This window comes from Ochlerotatus camptorhynchus, unplaced genomic scaffold, assembly GCF_037179485.1.
Source record: "Ochlerotatus camptorhynchus isolate MF236.1 unplaced genomic scaffold, CSIRO-AGI_Acam_v1.1 ptg000401l, whole genome shotgun sequence".
NCBI classification, from domain to species: domain Eukaryota; kingdom Metazoa; phylum Arthropoda; class Insecta; order Diptera; family Culicidae; genus Ochlerotatus; species Ochlerotatus camptorhynchus.
In genome coordinates this window covers 853,339-868,253 of record NW_027040887.1, presented here as the reverse complement: position 1 = coordinate 868,253, position 14,915 = coordinate 853,339, and the positions used below count along the sequence as shown (strand labels likewise).

General features: G+C 41.0%; 1 protein-coding gene across 1 annotated transcript in view; it reads left to right on the top strand.

Moving 5' to 3' along the window:
• Window positions 1–14,915, top strand: part of LOC135710743 (paired box protein Pax-6-like) — a 208,380-nt gene that overhangs the window by 65,323 nt on the left and 128,142 nt on the right. The gene's annotated exons all lie outside the window — the stretch shown is intronic.

Here is a 14,915-nt window from a genome sequence, read left to right as displayed (position 1 = left end):
ATTTAAAATCGAATTTTGGTTACAAGCCAAATTTTTAGAATTTCAAAAATGATCATAATTTTACACTAACCAAAGTAAATTTGTTGATCTGAAAAAAAGAACGAGAAGCAAATGAGCTTGAGCTTAGAAGACCGCACAATTCGAAGCTGCTACTCCGTGATTGACAAGCACCAGAAAAATTACACGTAGTTCTAAATGAATGGGGCGTGGGATGACATGTGCATCATGTACATCAAGAACGGTTCCAGCCTTGGCTATACGGTCATCGGAAAGGGGAAGGATTGTTAGTTTGACAGCAATTGTTACTGTTGAATGAATCCACGACTGTCATATGAAGTAGGTCTTTGATAGTGAGATGGATCAGCTTGATCAGGATTTACTTTGGATCATGATGTGATCTTTTAAAGTGTAACGCGACCCTATTAAGTCAGTAATGTAAAGAGGCCTGGGATAGAATCCACAATCATCTGCTCAGACAGCAAAAACAGTCGCCCCTAGGCCACCCAGCTCCTCTCATCACAACAATCCACGGTAATCGATCAAGCGTGTGACTTATTAAACGTGAATACATGTTGTCGATTACTTATGCTGTTGCAACTTCTTTTATCAGAAATGATAACCAATGCTGCTAGCAATATAGACACATATTTTGATCAAGCTCTATAACAGCAGTGACAAATTTCCATACATAAAAAAAATTGTGATTAATGCGTTAAAGGTTGGTAAAATTTTCTCTTGAAATCACGCCAATTTTCTGGATAATTTGTAACCATTTCATTGAAAGATGGGTTTTTTTTTAACTAGTTCGTTTATTTGGAAGGCTCAATCGCGTTAGCTTTACGGAGCCGATACTTCATTGTTCTTTGTTTGTAACAAAATTCTCTTAATTCTATGTCTAGTAGGAGTTGGGCCGAATACTCGCGGCTTACTCGAGGTTAGAGAGGTACATTGTCGAAGGATACGATCAGGGGAGGAGCTTGGGGGCAAGGTTTCGTTGTCTCATCAGAGTGTTGTCGCCAGTATGAACGGTAGTGCGGTTCTAGTTTCGTCTGGAGTAATTAGTGACCAATTACACAGAAATCATACTGAATTTTAACTATCGCGTAAAATATCCCTTCGTTTAATTTGGGCTATACTTGGCATAAACAACGATATCGTTTACATGCTTGCATAAAATATTGCTAAAATAAGGCGTAAATTTATGCCAAATCTAGCGTTAATTTTGTGTGAGCTATATCTCGCAGAAATTTACATGAATTTTTCAAACGGTATCAGTTGAACTTTGATAAGATGTACAATATCGCTTGAAGTTGTTGCAATTTTTGTTAAAAATGCCTCAGAACATCCCGGCGGCGCCGACTGGGATTGAAGCCAGGCCTGCTGAGGTGAGAGATAATCCCGCTTACCACTATACCACCAGCGCCACTTAGTTTAAAGTTGTGATTAGCTTGAGCGTTTTGAGCATTTTAGAGACTGCTGCAAGCTTGTTATCAGTCAATCAACATTTTGAAAAGCACTAGCTATTTAATATCATTATTTAAACATCTTCTTAAGTTCATGATTATCAAAAATATGGAATACACAAGGGCGTTGCCAGGTTTTGAGTTAGGGAGGGGCGAAAAAAAGTTAATATGTAAAATTTGGACGAATGCCATTTCATCGAACGCCATTTCCCCGAAAGCCTTTGTGTTTCTGAGTTAAGGGGGGCATCAGCCCCTGTCTCCTCTGGCTGTGCCTTTGTTTATTTTAATTTATTTTCATACAATGTATGGATTTTAATCAGTAAACAGTAAAAAGTGTATTTGAATCAGTAAACAAAGATCTATTATAAAAATGTTTGAAATTTCTTCGAAAAATAACCTTTGAAATATTTGATTAAACATCACGTTTAATATTTTTCACAATTTTGATTACATTGTATTTTTATGAAATCTCAAAGTTTTCTTCGAATACCACTCATCATATTTTGGATACTCTGTTGGCTAAATTGAGCGGCCGTTTTGTTCCACAATCTCTTCATCTTTGTCGCATCCCGAGTCATCTTTTCACTCTTCTTCGTTTGACAATTGCCCAATATTTCTCTTCTTCTTCTTCTTATTATCTTCCTTCTTCTCCTCCTTCTTCTCCTCCTTCTTCTCCTTCTTCTTCTTCTTCGCATTTCAAGCTTATTGCATATCGCATATTAGCTTATTGCGTGCTCTCAACTTAGTGTTCTAGATGCACTTTCACAGTTATTGATTGATAGCTTTCGATGCCTGTACCATTTTTGCATTGGTATAATTGTGTGGCAAGTCAATCATATATTCTATGCCCAGGGAAGTCGAGAAATTTTTCAACCCGAAAAATTCCTAGACCGGACCGGGAATTGAACCCAGCCACCTCCAGCATGGTCTTGCTTTGTAGCGGAGCCTTTACCGACTGAGCTAAGGGAATATTTCTCAATTGGGCGAAATTGAGGGCAGTTGGGTGGATTGATGTCCTTTTCGAAGAAATCTACCACATTGTCTCGATACCAATGTATAACTTCTCCGCTGTAGTGGCAGCTTGTCAAAATAGGCCAAAACTTTACAGGTCCATTGTGATCCTTAATGTACGGAAGAATACGTTTCTGAGGCACTCCTGCTTGTACATTTTGGAATCCATCGTATTGGTTGTCACGAAAACCTGGGTTTTTTGTCCGCAGCTGCAAATACCTTTCTAGATCATAAGCTTTCATGCAAATTTATCGGCCAAAACAAATTTGAACTTGCTAGCGATATCACCTCGACCAGTGGCTTTATTGAACTTTTGTCCGGGAAGCTGCCCATTACCCTTCTTCACGTACGTTTCGTCTCGTGGCCACTAGATTCTGGTTCAGTGTCCTGTTTGGTTGCGCCTACTGGCCCGAAAAGATCGAAATCCTTCTCGCTGAAGAATCCTTCTGAGTGTTCTTTGGCTGGCATTGAATTTCTTGGTGATATCATAATCCGACAGCCCTGGGTTTACCCTAACCCTAACAGCTTCCGATCCTTAGTTCCACTACGACGCTTGCTATGATCCTGACGATCGGAAACGTTTGAGAACACTGCACACGGTCGATTTAGCCAATTTCAACGACTTCGCGATTTTTGAACCTGACCACGTCGGATTTGCCAAGTGGGTGTCCAGTATTCATTTTCGGCTTCCATCAAGTATAACTTCTTTTAAACAAAATGAATTGTGACGAACTTTTCAGCACTGAAAGAGGAAACACTGTAGGAGCGCTGTAGTAAAATAAACAGTGTCGTCCAGATATTAAATGACTCAAGCTTTACACGTCGTTGCCGGTCGGAAAATAAAAGGTATTAGACAGCTGGTGGGCATGGGTTCAATAAAATCTGTCAAATTCCAAAATATGGATTTTATTGAACCGATGCCCACCAGCTTTGATTCCAAAATGGCGACTTGAATCGATATCCAGCCTCTACACGTCATCCCGTATCCGAAAATACCCATATTGTAGGGTATTTGACAGTTTTTCTTGAACCGATGGCCGCCATCTTGGATTGTAAAATGTAGCCTGGAATCGATTTCCGGCCTCTACACGTCGTCCCCGTTCCGGAAATACCCATATTGTAGGGTATTTGACAGTTTTTCTGGAACTGATGGTCTCCATCTTGGATTCCAAAATGACGTCTGGCATCGATTTCCGGCCTCTTCACGTCATCCCCTTTCCAAAAATACCCATATTGTAGGGTATTTGACAGTTTTTATTGAACCGATGGCTGCCATCTTGGATTCCAAAATTGCGTCTGGCATCGATTTCCAGCCTCTACACGTCATCCCGTTTCCGAAAATACCCATACTGTAGCGTATTTGACAGTTTTTCTTAAACTGATGGCCGCCATCTTGGATTTCAAAATGGCGTCTGTCATCGATTTCCAGCTTCTAAACGTCGTTCTCTTTCCGAAAATACCCATATTGTAGGGTATTTGACAGTTTTTTAATCGATGACCGCCATCTTGGATTTCAAAATGGCGTCTGAAATCTATTTACAGTCTCTTTAAACGTCACCCCTATTCGGTTTCGTGTCCTCACATTGCACAGCAACATCTTATATGGACAAGCTTTCCAGACATAACATATTAAGGAAGTTCACATGCACACTAGCGCTGCATAGTGCGATAGTTCTGAACTAATATGAACACCAAACAAAAGGACATGATCACCAGAACAACTTTGCTCAAGACAGTAACCTTTTATATGGCCAGGATTTTGAGATACAGCTTATATAGAAAGCTCATATTCACACTAGCGCTGCGTAGTGAGAGAGTTCTGAACTAATGTGGCCTCCATCCGAGAAGACTTTGTCACTTAAACAACTTTGCTGAAGACAGTTACTTTCTATATGGCCAGGATCACGAAATATTCTATGTTGGACCTACATATGATCCATATATTATAGTGCCCGTCATAAGTAACATAAAAGTGAAGCGTCTCTAGCGGTGTAGTTCCCAATTAAACCTGAATCCAAGGCTTGTTGGTCTATCCCAGTACAACAACTTTGTCCAAGAAAGCATAGCTCTATATACTGAAACAAATGAGATAATCCACCACAGCCGCTATTAGTGAAAATCCCATAAGCTGTGGGTATCCTTATTCGCGGATAGTCCGGCAATAAGGATTCCTGAATGTACCAATATCATATTCCGGAAGTCACGTTCTTGGTTTTTGGAAAACCGGAAGCCGGCATTGGATTTAAAAATGTTGTTGAAAATCTGCATTACATCACACTTAATGTACACTACAGTACTTTAAACTACACTACAATCCCAAATAAACGGGTACCACACACGAATGATATCATGATAGATGGTGAGACCATACCGCATAGAGTTGGAAGGTATTTCGAATAGGTGGATAGGCACTTCTTATGGTTATTTTTTATGCGGGTTATACTTCCAATTTGAGTTTTCCGTTTTCCACTCCCCATAACGCATAAAAGAAGAAGCAACAGATTTACACGGCAAATTGATCTAACTCATATTTGAGTCTCCTTCACTCAAACTCGCAAAAACGTCGGTCAAGTAAAGTCTAACGGTGGCCCAAAAGGCCAGGGTTCAAGCCCAATCGGCGCCACCGGGATTTTCTGAGGCAGAAAATCTCCCTTCGGAAGGGAAGTAAACCCGTTGGTCCCCGGTTCATGAGTTGATGGGTCGATAAGTAGGGTCCAAGTGTGGGAGCTGCCTTCCTGGCGTCGGTAGCATTGGTACTGAGTACGAAAAAGAAATCGAAGATAAAAAAGTAAAGTCTAGTAAAATGCGAACAGGGCTGCTTCCACTCACTGGCTATATTTTTTTTTTGAACTACAGGGGTTACTCAAAATAACTAGGATAGGCAAGTTTTTGGTCAACTTTGGAGTGTTTTAACTTCGTCAAATATGATCCAAGTAAAAGTGCCAAAGTTGACCAAAAATTTGCCTATCCTAGTTATTTTGAGTAACCCCTGTAATTCAAAAAAAAAATATATAGCAAGTGAGTGGAAGCAACCCTGTTCGCATTTTACTAGACTTTACTTTTTTATCTTCGATTTTGTTTGCTAACCTGGTTAAAATGTCATATTCAATTATCTAAAGATAAATCGTCCAGCTTAAACCTTTGTAAGGGTAAGAGGGGGGACCATCATCATCATCATCCGGTTTTAAATCTTCCAAAAGCATTTGACTGGAAAGCTAATATTGTTTTACGATGTAGCCACGAAAATAATCCTGGTCACCGGATACCGGAGATATTCCGGGTTTCCGGAGGGCTTGTCTAACTTGCTAAATTTTTAGTGAAATTTTATATATGATGCTGGTTAAATATATGTGTTTTTAGTAAATACAACAAAAGAAGAACCATTTCTAAAGCGAATCATATGCCAAGAACTAAAATCGGCCTATAATCAACCGAGATATGGCCATTTCCCTGGAATCGGTTCTGGTGAAGGGTTCTGAATGCGGGCAGATCATTTAATCACTCAAAACATACCGTGCGACAGCTCTTTTTTCATGGTTTCTCGGCAATAGACTTTAGATAGACTTTAAATGCATCATTGACCACATTGGCCACTCTCGGAACATCCAGTATGCCCCCCGGGGGAACCTGGAGCAGGGGACAATTACATTTTTACACCAAAACATGCCGTGCGACAGCTCATTCTTCATGGTTTTCCATAAAAAGCCATTCATTATACTTCAAATGAATCATTGACCACATTGGCCGCTCTTGGAATCACGGGATACCCCCGGGGGGAACCTGTAGTAGGGGGCAATTGCGTTTTTACTCAAAAACATGCCGTGTGATAGCTTTTTCTGCAAGCTTTTTTAGGAATAGGCTTTTGATATACTTTAAATGGATTAGTGACCACATTGGCCACTCTTGGGACCTCCGGTATGCCCCCGTGGAACCTGGAGCAGAGGACAATTGCATTTTTACACCAAAACATGCCGTGCGACAGCTAATTCTTCATGGTTTTTCATGAAAAGCCATTCATTATACTTCAAATGGATCAGTGAACACATTGGCAGCTCTCGGAATCACGGGATACCCCCGGGGGAACCTGCAGTAGAGGGCAATTGCGTTTTTACTCAAAAACGTGCCGTGCGACAGCTCTTTCTTCATGGATTTTCATGAATATTCTTTCTATAGACTTAAAGTGAATCATTTACCACATTGGACGCTCGCGGAACCACTGAATACCCTCGGGGGAATCTGTAGCAGGGGACAATTGCGTTTTTACTCAAAAACATACCGTGCGACAGCTCTTTCTTCATGGATTTTTTATGAATATGCTTTCTATAGAATTGAAGTGGATCATTGACCATATTGACCTTTCCTGGGATGACACTTAAATTTACATCCCTTGTTTATTTACGTTCCATGATCTACGTCAAAGCTGAATTACGTCTCATGTAAAAATAGTAATTTCTAAGTGTGTAGAACTTGTAACTTACTAGAAGAGGTTGTAAAGCATGTGTTTGACACATACAACCTGTCAATTTCGCTTTCAGAGCGTCGCAATCAGCGATTTTACAACTCGTGAGCGCTCACTCTGAGTGAACACTCACGAATCATAAAATCGCTGATTTCCGACGCTCTGAAAGCGAAATTGACAGGTTGTATGTGGGTCATTCCAGCTCAAGTGGGTACACCACCTGTGGTAGATGTCACCGATTTGAGCCAAACTTGACCAAAACGCTTGTTTTGACATTCTGATCAAACGCCTTTTTTGATTTTGCTCTAAAGGGCCTAGATCCCTCTCGGCTACAACCCTGGATTTTCAGAGATTTTTTTTAAATTTCATCTTTCAGAAGAGATTACTCTACAACCAAATAAGCTATTCGTGATCCTAGAACGTCAATTTGAAGGTTTGTAATGTAGATGTACCCAGATTTTGTTTTTGTTATAGTAACTACATTAAACAGGCTGATTACCGGCAGGTATTCAAATGGTCAAAAAATGGCCTATTGTCACCATGTGCGGGATTTTTTATTTCTTAATAATTTGGGCTCAAATTTTCACCGCGACGAGGCTCGGTAGCTCAGTGGTTACCGTTTCTGCTTACTGAGCAGAAGGTCGGGAGTTCAATCCCAGGCCCGTCCCCTTCCTTGCAATTTTTCACTTTGCCTTATTCTACACCCACTAGATTTTAATGAAAACAAATTCTTAGCACAGTGTGGGTCCTGATCTAAAAATAGAAATTGGATGAGTGCGCGCGCGTGTGTGTGTGTGTGTGTGTGTGTGTGTGTGTGTGTGTGTGTGTGTGTGTGTGTGTGTGTGTGTGTGTGTGTGTGTGTGTGTGTGTGTGTGTTTGTGTATTATAATCACTCTACCAAAAACGATCCCTGCGTGTGCGTGCAACCTTTCCCCACATCCCAACATCCCAGTGATTTCTCGTGGAAGCGCAGAGGATTTCTCGGTTTCCTTCACAGCGAGTACCACGTCAACACAGTCCTTCCCATTCCCTAGTTGACCTGCATTCGGACACGGCCGGCGCTGGTATTGCTTAATATTAGATCTCCAGTTCTTACACATTGAGGATGAATGTTAGTCCCAAACATCATCTGTTGGTTCTCTGTGTAATTGCAGCTGATCTGGTAATAACAGAGCAGCAACCGTGGGCGGTCAATCATGCTTTGCAATCATGCTAATAATTTGGGCTCAAATTTTCACCACACTTTGGAAAGCTCTTCTACTTATGTGTTTTTTTCAAGGGCAAATGATTTGGACACATAGTTTTTGAGATATGACCAGATGAGTGAGAGGTAATTATTAGTTTTTCTAGTGGAAAATCAATACTATTTAATATTTTTTATTTTTTGTTGAATTACTTCACGCCGATGGCACAAAAATATTTTGATGTTATTTTTCACATTTTCTGGGCAGAATTCTCATTATATGAAATCATAGCTAGCTCATTTATTACTTCTGTTCATAATTTAATTGTAAAAGTGAAAAATACGTTCCTACATCCATTGTGCTTTAGAAGTACGATGAACTCAGATAAATTAGCAAGTATCTATATAAAATTTCAGTTGTGGATGAATAATACCCTTATTTGAGTATATAATTTAATTTTTAGATACAATCTCCTTCAAAAACCTTCAAATTAACGTTCTAAGATCACAAATAGCTTATTTGGCTGTGGAGTAATCTCTTCTGAAAGTTGAAAATTTTAAAAAATTCGAAAATTCAGGGTTGTAGGAGAGAGGGATCTAGGCCCTTTAGAGCAAAATAATAAAAGGCGTTTGTTCAGAATGCCAAAATAAAGGGTGATACGGTCAAAATTTGGTCAAGGGAAAACGCGTGTAAATCGGTGAAATCGTTTATTTAAAAAATCAAATTAAATTTCTTTTTCAAGTTCAATTAGTATAAAATTCAGGAAAAATATTCAGTTAGGCTTCCGCTTTTCCAAATCCGAATTGCCGGGCCTTACGCTTGACCCCTGCCATCAGATTTTGTACAGCCACCTTGTCCACCTTCTTCGCCGCAGAAAGCCAGTTTGCCTTGAACTGCTGCTCGCCCTTAGCAGTTTTTTGGTCTTCTTTAGGTTCCGCTTGACAATAGCCCAGTATTTCTCAATTGGGCGGAGCTCTGGCGTGTTGGGAGGGTTCTTGTCCTTGGGAACCACCTGCACGTTGTTGGCGGCGTACCACTCCATGGCCTTTTTACCGTAATGGCAAGATGCCAAATCCGGCCAAAACAGTACGGAACAACCGTGTTTCTTCAGGAAAGGCAGCAGACGTTCATTCAAACCTTCTTTCACGTAAATTTCTTGGTTGATAGTCCCGGAAGCTATGAAAATGCTGCTTTTCAAGCCAAACCAGATATTTCTTTCCGAACTTTGACAGTTTCATGTGCTTGAAAACATCTGCTACCTTTCCCCTTCCTTTTGCCGTATAAAACTCCTGTCCCGGAAGCTGCTTGTAGTCGGCTTTGACGTAGGTTTCGTCGTCCATTACCACGCAGTCAAACTTCGTCAGCATCGTCGTGTACAGTCTCCGGGATCGCGCTTTGGCCGTCGTATTTTGTTTATCATCGCGATTTGGAGTCACTACCTTCTTGTAAGTCGATAGTCCGGCTCGTTTTTTGGCTCGATGCACGGTTGTAGACGATACACCCAGCTTATTAGCGGCATCTCGGAGTGAGAGGTTAGGGTTTCGCTTGAAACTACCGGCAACTCTCTTTGTCATCTCAGCGGCTTCCGGTTTTCGATTTCCCCCCGATCCAAACTTCCTGGCTGTCGACAAACGTTCCCCAAACACTTTAATTACATTTGTAACGGTTGATTTGGCAACTTTTAGCGATTTTGCCAACTTTGCGTGCGAGTAGCTCGGATTTTCGCGATGCGCGAGCAAAATTTTGATACGCTGCTCTTCTTGCTTGGACGGCATTTTGACAACTGAAGAGTGAATTCCAAAATCAAAATAGAAGCAACATTCTACACACACACACCTTCAAAATGAGGGGTGTTCAGGTTTTTTAAATGCAAAATTGAAAGAAATACGTCAAGTTGATATTGACCAAATTTTGACCGTATCACCCTTTAAGCGTTTTGGCCAAGTTTGGCTCAAATCGGTGACATCGACTACACAGTTTTTTAAATTCTGTACCCACTTGAGCTGGAATGACCCATGTGTCAAACACATACTTTACAACCTTTTCTTGAAACTTACATTACTATATTACTATTACTTCTAATGATTGAATAATTCCGAAAACAATTTTGTTTTGTAGCAAGTGAGTGGAAGCAACCCTGAATGCGAACTCTGAATTTGGATATCGACATTGAAATTCTGCAAGGTAAGAGTTTGTTGAATCAGGAGATTATCTCTCACAAATCTCTAGCAGTAAACTTTAGAAGTTGCTCTTGAGCGCCTAGTCTTGCAGTTTTTCCTATTCTCACCCATAAATCCTATTCCGATATATGGAGAAATCAACCTGGGTATCAAGCGGAAACATAACTTTGTCCGCATCGAAGCTAATCACGCCACATACTTGCAATTTCGTTGCACCAGCCATCAACCATTCTGGAGCATCAGCCCATTCCGTAAACATCGATTTATTGCGTGCACAAAATAAATTATTTATAATCGTTTTTCTTGTTCCCCGTCCATATCCGTCTTAAGGCCGTAGCAGTCAACCGAAGACGACGACGACGACGACGAGCACGACGAAGATAGTGCGGACTGGCTAACTGGCAATCGCTTGTCAAGTACCTACACATAGTGGTAGTAGTTCATGAGAAAATCCATTCGCGTTCCTTTCGAGGAACTTGCCGAGCTTGATAATGATGATGTGTGCATGTCATTATTGAGGTTCCCCTCTCTGGGTCTTGTGCAAGCGATCGCCTTAATACGAAGTTAATAATTCGCCCGGGTCGGGTCCATGCGCGCGCCTTCGATTTGCTTCCCTTGAACCTCCGAATGCCCAGCGACTTGCTCTTCCTATCTGTCTCTGATCCGGAGCAACTACCGGAGATGGACTACCCGTGGCGGCGCTCGGAACCATCTTTCACACACAACCTGCAACCTCGTATGCAATTTTCCCCGATTAGAGTTTGCACATGCAAACCAAACTCACTGGGTTTGCAAGCAACCAACTGGAGACGGCTGATGATTATAAACGTATTAAAATGCGATTAACTTTCAGCAACAAATGACGAGGAAGGGTTTCGGTTTCTTTTTCCCGCGGTTCGATAATGCGAAAGCGATCACAGGTTCGGATCGCCTGGCTCCCCCCTGCAATAGCCGGACTCAGCCGGAAACTGGTTTAATGAGGTCCTTCGGGGTCCGGTTTGGCTAAAGTGTTTCTCATTGTGTATAATTTCTGAACCAAAGCCCTTAATGATCGAGTAATGACCGTACGTACGGGATGGGGGCCAAGTTCAAGGGCGCGTCCAAAGGCAGTTCAAAACTAGTCTGCAACTGTTTTCTAACCTCGAATTCCCACTAGGCGCGGTCGACTGAGCAGCTGCCAATCAGCATAATCAAACAACGCGATGACGGCTGCGTCAGTCAGCTTTGATCTGGAAGCGCCACCGTCACCTCGTTTGCGCCGAAGAAGGCCCCGAAAAAAAAACAGCAGGACATTTGCAATTCCATCATGATGCATCCGTTGTTGGCCTCCCCTGCCGACCCCCATCTCGGCAATCGCAGAATAAAGATGTCTCTGTCAAAAACATCCGACTTGAAGCAAGTGACCTCGGCCCGACTCAAACGACCATAACCATAAATAATCCGTAAGGGCTTCCTGCGCTGCCGTTGATCCCTCCAGCCGCGCGCGCTTAGTCTGCCTAACCAGAAGGTAAGATTGTTCATTCAGATGTCAATAAATTTAATAAAAATATTGTAAAAGTATCCATATTGAAAAACAATTGCCCCAGAGAAGCGGAACCCCGCCGGACTCGGGTCGGTACAAATTTATTCAGTAGCCTTTTAGTGACTTTATTTGTTCCGCGAAGCGAAATAGCGGCCGGCGATCCCACGGGATCTTCCTTTCATCCCCCCTCAAACCCACCCGAGTGCATATTAACCGCCCTAGAGCATAAAGGAGCAGCGCGTAATGCTGATTGTATTTACTTAGCATAATAACAGTTCCGCTCTCGGTGCTACTGCGCGTGTGTGTGTGCGTTTGTGATAGGTGAAGGCGCACAGAGCAGAAAGGAAGCATAAATCCATTCGGAAGGGACGTAATAAATTTTTGACGTTTGGTCTTCTTCGCAGGCGGTGGCGCGGAGAACGGGCTTCAGGGCAGGGGGAGTCTCTCATGAAAAACACAAAAGGTTGCACATTTTTACACGCCTGGGGCGTGCGAAGCTACAAGGATATATGGGCCTATTGTTCTCCGCGTGGTGGCGGCTAGAAGTGGCATCCAGTGACCAAAGGTGTCCATTTTCGTACTTTGAGGTTCGGGGTTTCTGCGCGCGCGCGGAGGCCTATTGTGCCCCAATCGAATATACAATGTTTTTTTGTTTTCTGTTGCTGCGAGGAGGTCACCATCAGCTGGTTGCTGTCCAGCGCCGGAGATGGATTGCATTTCAAACGAGTTCTGACTGGCGGTATTCGATAAGCGATTGGAGTTGAAAGGAGCTGGTTTACGGTTTTTACGAGAGATTAATGGATTAATCCATACATCAAAAATCTCTTCCAAAAACGATCTGAAGCTTATGATAAATGGAAAACAGATAAACCCAGCGCAGCTAAATGGAATGCTTTTGCAAGGTTGCGAAATAGGTCAAACCGTGTAGTGAAACAATCTAAGTACACTTACTTCTCTCGGCTCCTTAACCCTTCTCTTTCTTCCAATAAACTTTGGGAGAATATAAAACGTTTGGGACTTTCAAAAACTCAAAGTAGAGCAGGTGGTGGTGATGTGTGTAACATCACTGCCGAATCATTGAATCAGTTCTTCATGTCAAATCAAGCTCCTATTACTTTTGATGAACAATCTGTGGCTGGTAGGTCCTCGTCATCTTCTTTTTCATTTAGGAATGTAACGAATGAAGAAGTCCTGACCGAATTCAATTCCGCGTCCAGTGATTGTATCGGCTTTGACCAGTTACCACTCAGCGTTTTGAAAAAAACTCTTGTTGTCATTCTTCCTACCATAACGAACTTATACAATCACATTATAACAACTTCAACATTTCCACAGCTTTGGAAGATAGCACGTGTTGTACCTATTGGCAAAATTGATAATCCAATGAACAACAAGGACTACAGACCGATTAGCATCCTACCTGCTATTTCCAAAATTTTTGAAAGTCTTCTGACTAAACAATTAAACGATTATCTGATTCATAATACGTTACTATGTCCTTTACAATCTGGTTATCGTAAACATTGCAGTACTACAACAGCTTTGATTAAAATAGAAAACGATATAAAAACTGCGCTTGACAAACGTAATCTAACAGTTCTAGTTCTTTTGGATTTTAGTAAAGCTTTCGATTCTATCAATCATAAATTGTTATGTCGGAAGCTACGTAGTTTTTTCTATCTCGATACAACTTCTGTAAACTTACTTTCCTCATATCTTACGGGACGAACGCAATATGTTGAATTTAATAATACAAAATCGGAACTTTTGAATGTAACAAGTGGTGTGCCACAAGGATCTGTTCTAGGTCCACTGTTATTTTCCATGTTCATCAATGACCTTCCAAGTATTTTAAATTATTGTGCTTACCATCTCTATGCTGATGATGTTCAGTTATACCTCTCTGGTAAAGTCGAAAATTTACAAAATATCGTACGTTGTGTTAATTCGGATATTTCAAAAATTTGTGAATGGAGTGTAACAAACGGCTTACAATTAAATGCAAACAAAACTCAAGCAATCATATTTAAAAATAGATCAGTAAGCATTTCAGATGCTTCTTGCATTATGATAGGTGATACCGCAATAGCATATTCAGATGTTGTTAAGAATTTGGGAATAATAATGGACTCGCATCTGAACTGGACTGCACAAGTAAACAGTGTTTCAAAAAAAGTATTTTTTGGTCTGCATTCATTAGTGCTGTTGAGAGACTGTACTCCTAAACATATTCGTTTGAAATTAGCTCGAAGTCTTCTAGTTCCGCTATTTAACTATGCTGATGTTCTATATACATCTACTTCCTCCAATAATAGTCGAAAATTACAACTTGCATTTAATGCTGTTACAAGATATGTTTATAAAATTCCTCGCTTTGAACATATTGGCATCAATCACAAGGGGATTTTAGGTTGCACTTATGAAAATTACGTAAAGCTGAGAGTATGTACCCAAACTTACAAAATTCTGAATGAAGGTCCTGTTTATTTGCATAATTTCTTTTCATTTTTGAGGTCATCTCGCTCAAGAAATTTATCACTCGCTAGATGTCGTACAGAGATCTACAGATGCTCTTTCCATCAACGTGCTGCGAAATTATGGAATGAACTGCCTATGAATTGCAAACAAGCTGCCTCATACGTATACTTTAAAAATCAATGTAAACAATTATTTTCGAGACGGAACTGATCATCTCTCAGTGTAGTACGAGCTTTGAGAACACATGTGGTTATTTGTACTACGCTTAATACTTGTATTAAATAAATAAATAAATAAATATATTTTTTTTTTTTTAGAGAGAGAGAGAGAGAGAGTCTGATGAAATCGGTGACATATTAATCAAGAATGAGAACTGTTCAAGAAAACCTGGAATGATCTGCCCGACAATTAGTATTTAAGGATCTTGAGAAGGAAGATCGGGAAGTTTTAACGTTGCAACTTATACACGAGGCCATCATTACAGACATTATCTAACGAATTCTCAACGTTCAACAATGCCATGGCAGATGTATTGAAAACAGGCTTGTTCCGCTTGATGATGTTAATAACCCGTGCGAGTTGGTGGATGGTAGAGTGGCCTTTCCCAGACCCGAATTA